We start from the raw sequence: 6481 nt of genomic DNA, 5'->3' as shown, positions 1-6481 counted from the left end.
AAAGGATTCAGATGACAAAGCAAGTATATCCCTGGAACAAATCTGCAACAGTACCCATGTTTCTACATCTCACCTTTGTTTGCTGCTTTTTATTTTTTTTCTTTTCCCTGATGAGAGGAGGGGAGAGAAAGAAGGCTTGTTGCTAAAAAGGAATAGTTTTGGGGTGTCACCCTCTCCCTGAGATGCATACATCTAGGATTTCAGTTGATGCAGCTACGGTGCAGCTGTGCCTCTTTTGGCACACAAAATTTACTGCAAGTCATTGCTTGTTTAGTGTAAGTGTGTGAAGTGAAAGCAGATACTGTTAGACATAGTGTGTGATATTAAACAGAGATCTGTCTCTTGTCTGTCCTAGCAGCTACCAGGGGGAATTAAAAAATGTTCATGGCACAGTTTGAAACGGATGAGATGAATTTCAGCACATTGCACTGCTTGGCTCAGTGACATTCTGCCTCTAGCCATGGAATGAGCACACAGTGGCCACCACTTTAGTCAGCTCCTGCTTTTATACAGTCATTCATTATTTTAAAACTACAGATGTCTAAAAAGAGTACTTTTTTCCCTCTAGCAATGTTTAGAAGTAGATGCTCTTTCAACAAGTTCATACTGGCTCTAATGATTTTGAGATTTAAATTTTTGGTAGGGCAATAGAAATTTCTTTAATGGCAGACATGATTTCTAAACTTCAGGCCACCTGGCCATAATCAAAAGCTCTGAATAATTTCTAATAAGGAGCAAAGTGTATGTGTGGTGTATTAAAACACCAGCACAGATGGGAAGTAGCTAATGGCCTGAAAACCTCCTGCTCAAGGAAATATTTTTCCCAAAAAACAATTGCACTGTAGCTATTTGAAAAGTGACAGACATTTATCAGCAAAACAAGCTGCTAAACAAGCAATGGCAATTTTCCCATTTCTTATCCCATTACTCTATGGAGCTATTGATACGCTTGGTCTGCAGCCAGAACAGGACTACGTCATGGCAGATGTTTCACAAGGGCAGCTCTGCGTGCTAAAAATCATCTCTTTTTCTGGAATCTGCTTTCTCAGAAATGACTTTTCTTTATGGGTTCACTTTTTTCCCTGAGTGTTAATTTTCAGTGAGGAAAAACGCACCCGCATTTAGCTTTCCAGAACTGCCAGAGAAGTTATGCAAGAGAAACTTCCTGTTGATAAGACACATATGTCTGTCTACTTAAACTCCTGCTTACTTGGATGTTCAGTGAGTTAACTGAAAATCAAAAGAAAAAGAAAGAAAATAAACCGCACCTTTTATAATATTTAGCATATTAGGTGCTTTATAGAATCCAGATTCTGGCACTGCCCTCAAAGACTTTGCAGTTTAAGAGTAGGCAAAAGGTCAGCCAAGACAAACAAAAGGAAGATGGTAGAAAGGGGAGGGGATAAAGTGACAGGATTTTTACCAGAAGACGGTGTGTAGTAGTAGGTTGGTTTACCACTTCCTATTTTGGAAAAGAAACTTGTCCAAATGTACGGAAGTCCGCAGTGTGACAGTAAAGGGTTAGTTGGGAAGGGTGAAGGCAGTGGAGAGGCAAAATGGAAGGAAGTGAGGTAGAGACAAAGGGGGGAAGAGTGGCAAGGAGTGGGACAGCATGGAGGAAGAGCAGGCTGAGCCACAGGACAGCGGGTGCACATGCAAGGAGGGTGGGACTGGGGAGGACGTGGGACAGGAAGACAGCCCTGCAAGAAGCTGGAAACAACACTTTGAAACCAAGTGACTCAGCTATAAGAGAGACTTGGAGTTGACCAAAGGAACTGAATTTAAAATTACCACAAGGTCCCCAATGCATTGATCTAGCCTTGGGCCATAAATAAGGGGAACTTGATTTCCTGAGCAGCTGAGAACCTGCAGGTCCTGGACTGAGCAGGGTTTGCAGGCTTCCAGTCATGCTGTCACTAATCAACAAGCCCTCAGTTCCCATATGACCCAACTTCCCACTCACATTAGCTTCACTCCCACACAGGTAGCCACAAACCTTGATGTTTGAATTGCCATCATCTGCAGCTGTTAGAGACATGGTTAGATACAGTTCTTAACATAAAGGAATGCTTACGGTGACCACAGTTGCCCCTTGTGTGCTGTTTACGTGTCCATTTCGCTGGCATTGCTGCTTCAAACCTCTCTCTGCTTCTTCCCTTTCTTTACTTATCCTTTCTCAGGCTGTACTGTTCTTTTGAGCCATGGCCCATGTCCATCCCATGGTTCAGTCCTTTCTGTGTTTACCTGGAATCCTGGGGTAAAATGTGTCCGTGCAGGAAGAGGAATCGATGGGTTTCTTAGGTAGGGTTGTCTGCTCACACCTCCAAATGTGGGAGTAGTGCTGTGACTCTGAGGGGAGAGGTCTGGTATTCCTGCGTTCGGATAAGGCCTGGTGCTGTCCTATGGCAGCCATGGTGCCATGTGTCAGGATGGGTGGGAGGGTGGGCAGATCTCATGTTGCTTTTGCAGGTGAGCAAACCTTGGTTATTCTGAGGTGTGCAATAATCACGAGCCAAGGAAAATTGCCTACAAACGTGAAAGAAGTTTCTTCTCCAGTTCTGAGGAAGGTTGTCTTTGAGGAGTATGATTTCCCACAAATTCTACCTCTTTTTACCTCACCCATCACCACTTTGAAAGGCCTGTTTGCAGAATGCAGCAGAAGAGACTTGCTGATGACTTCTTCTGGAGCCAGTCGGTGCCTCCCTGAACGCTGGCCAAAAGTGATGTGATGGTTCTTTTCTCAGCTCCTCCCACCGGCCAGGCTGGCTGGCTCTGGTGTCCCTTCAGCCACCCGGGGGGGCTGAACTCTGAGCCTCCACTATTGGAGTTTGCAGACCAGTGACATGTGGGTTCATCTTCCTTTTTTTCTTTCCCTAGTGTTGTTGTTTTCATGTCAGCAGATGTTCATTCCTCCTAAAGAAAGACTCTATTGTGTGTGCTCTACTCCTGCACTGCCACGAAAGGTCAGATGACTTCTTGAGCCCCTCATAAACTGTTTCTTGGCTCCAGATGCAGTGTAGGTTTTGGGGTACATCTAGCTTTGGGCACTTCTCCCACTGCCCTGAGCTTTCCTGCAGGCTTGCAAGCCCCTTTTAATCCAGAAGGGTCCTGGATTAGTTTCATTAGTTTCACTAGTTTCATTAAATTCGTCCTTAAGGTCCTTTCTTCAGATGACCCCAGCAAGAGAAGCTGAAAATACTGGAAAAAAAAATCTGGAAGTTGCCCAGGTTTTTGTTAAAATGAACCTTTTCATGCTCAGGGACATGCCCCAGGGTGGCAAGGATGTGCTTGAATAGTCATTTCTGGGAGTTTGGGTGTCATGGGAACATGGAGTCCCAGGAGTCTCCTTTTAGGAGGGAGTGGGGGTTGTTTCTCTCCCTGCAGCAGGGGCAATTGGCTGGTGTGTTTTACTTTGCACCTCGTACCTGAAAGCAGCAGCTGCTGGGGCTGCGAGAGAGGATGAGTAAGATGAAGCCATAAATCAGTAAATCAGCCAGGAGCCTGCAATAAGGTGTGACTGTTTAACTTCCAGCCCTGCATCCAGCAATGCAAGCCTGAGCTCCATCTGCTCCCGAGAGCCAGCCAAGGCCAGAAGCTGCACCACCAAAATGCCACGGTCACTCGCATGGTCATGTCTGTGACCTGGCACTTACATGTGCCCACTGAGAAGGGGGTGATGTTGGAAACACTGATGTAGAACCTCCTGCTCGCCTTCATAAAGTCCTGATGCCTGTTATTTTATATTTACCAATTATTTTATTTATGGTTTCTATATCTTTGCTGGAGGGCACGAAGAGGAGGGCAGGACATGGGCAGGACATGTACTGACACCTTTGCCTCCTTCCCAAGCCTTTTTTCCAGCTTTTTCAGCATACCTTCTGCCTGTGATGGCTCCGGGTTGATGGGCTGTTGGAGAAATGTTGCTTTGCAGGAGCAAAAAAGTCCAACCTTAACGGAATCTGTGCTCATTTGAACTGATCAGGAAAAATAGGGCACCTATAAACCTTCAAATTATTTGAGATACATCCTATAAGTCCCTGGCCCTGCCTTCTTACTAGAAGGATGAGTATTTGTCAGGTACTGGAGAACGTACAATTTTTCTGCCACCTAGTGTCCAGCCTTTGGAGTGCTCAAGCTTTTGGCTGTGTTACAAGTTAGCTATTGTTTTCTCTTTAAGTGCTTATAAACACAATTAGTGATGTGGTGTAAATTTCACTTTTAGACTGAGGTAGGTTTCTGATAGTAATAATTTTTACTCTCTGCATACCCTACTATTTGGAAATCTGGGGAATACCAGAGAATAGCATATTTTTATTTTATATCTCATCATATGTGCATATGGTGTTTTGAAGACAAATAAATAAAAAGCCATGAGAAACTTTGACCAGGCATGTTCTTGCAGATTTGTGAATTATACAAATGTTCTTATTTGAACTAGTATGTTGAAGGAGTCTATAAAAATTTATAGACTGAAGTACTAAATTCCTTAATTTATGTTCTAATCACGCTACCTATACAAGAAAATGCAAGCCTTTTTTAGCTGCTGAACTCTTGGTACAAAATCAAATGCTCCTGCATGTGTGAATGTGCCTGCCCTTGTCGGATCTCAAGATCTCAGTCCTGAGATGCTGAGCCACCGAGACCCTGGGGGGGCTCGGGAGTCCTGGAATGTTGCCAGAAGTGTCTGGTGGCAGGACTTTAACCCTGCGCAGGAGACGACAAGGATGAGGGCTTCACAGGGTGAAGGGTGAAAAGATTAGTTAATTAGAGGGTGAGACACAAGGTTTAAGATTTATGTACAGGGGGGTTTAGAGGAGTAAGATGGAGGAATTGGGGTGTGTCCTGTCCTTCTTCTTCTTCCTCTTCTCCTCCATCTTCTTTGGCCACGGTGGCACTTTAGGATTGGTTATTACTAAGAGTACACCGAGTTATAACAATAGATGGTATTGGGGAAAAATGATAAATATTGTACACGTAACAAAGGGTATAAAGATAGGTGCCTGCCCCGGAGGGCAGAGACAGTGTGCCCATGGCTGACTGCTGAGCAGATCTCTGGTGGCTGAAAGAACATCTTTTAGATAAACAATTAATAAACATAAAACCAGAAAGAAGAACTGAAGCCTCTTCTCGTCCTTCGATACGCGGGCTGCCCCAAGGCCACCGCGGGTCTTTCCAGGCCCCTCAAACAGCCGAGATAAACCGAACAATTGGCGTCCCTGGACGGACTCGAATCACCACAACCTTTCGGGGAGATAAACCGGACATTTGGCTTCCACTGGGTGAGCTCTGACCACCACAACCTTTCGGGGGGGGGCACCACCACCACCTTCAAAGCCCTGAAGACCAGAGAGAAGAAGAAAAAAAAAAAAAGCCAACAGAGACTGCAAAAAAACAGCAGTCACTGAGAATTCCACCTCTCAGTTTCTGCCGAAGACAATTCGTAGCAGAACAGCCCGGACTGGAACCAGAAGGCGCCCTGGGACCACTTCTCGTGATCTGCTGGACAGATCGAGACGTCCAGACTGCTCTGAACGACAGATTCGGTAAGAAAGCCTGAAAAATAACAACATGGGAGGCACACTTTCCCAGGAACAACGGGAAATTTTGTCCGCCCTACAGGGTGTGACTGAAACGTATACAGAGGGAATTCCAAAGAAAGAATTAAAACAATTATTACTATGGGCAAGGCTAAACTACCCACTGGCAGAAACGTGCCTGCTATTTGAAGTGGGGTTCTGGCAGGAAATAAATAGACACTTATATTTCTTAGCTACTAAAAAAGATGAGACAGCGTTGAAGCTGCTGTCTCCTGCAAGAATAATGCTAGAAGGGATTTCTATGCAAACGAAATTCCAGGACCCCCAGACGCAGCAGACGTCCGGGGGGGGAGGCCTCTCTGAAAGAGGGGGGGGGCAAGGCCCCAGGAAAGAAAAAATTAGCTCTGGCCTTAAAAGGCCGAGAGGAAAATGCTCTTGGAGAAAAAGAGCAAGAAATATTATTAAAATACCCGGTCCCAAAACCCAGAAACCCTGGGAAACTCCCAAAAAGCGTCCAGAAAGCCCAGAGAGCATGGAGGACTCAGGAGCAGAGGGAGAGCAGGGGGGGGAGAAAAGGGGATCGGGGGAGGCGCTTTCTCGCGGCAGCCAGGCAGCGGCGGAGCAGGCAGGGAGCTTGGCTGAAGAAAAAACAAAAGACGCGTGCTCAGATACGGCTTTGCTAAGCTCAGGGCCGGGGGGTGCAGCGGCCCCGGGGGCCAGCAAGGTAGCAGAAATGCGCGCGGCGGGCAAAACTCGCAAGAACCCGGGGCAGAAGCCACAAACCAAAGCCAGGGCGTCTGACCCATGCAGCGAAATTAGGGAAATTGCGCAATCCCAGAAAGGCTGCCGGGAGACGCAGGGGGCGCGCGGTTGTGACGCAAAAAACCCGGAGCGAGTCGCGGCGGGCGCGGGTGCCGGCGGGGGCGGCCGCACACACTGACGAA

The sequence above is a fragment of the Zonotrichia leucophrys genome, chromosome 3, assembly GCF_028769735.1.
Source record: "Zonotrichia leucophrys gambelii isolate GWCS_2022_RI chromosome 3, RI_Zleu_2.0, whole genome shotgun sequence".
Taxonomy (NCBI): domain Eukaryota; kingdom Metazoa; phylum Chordata; class Aves; order Passeriformes; family Passerellidae; genus Zonotrichia; species Zonotrichia leucophrys.
The sequence above is the reverse complement of the archived record's forward strand: the minus strand, read 5'-3'. Positions refer to the sequence as shown.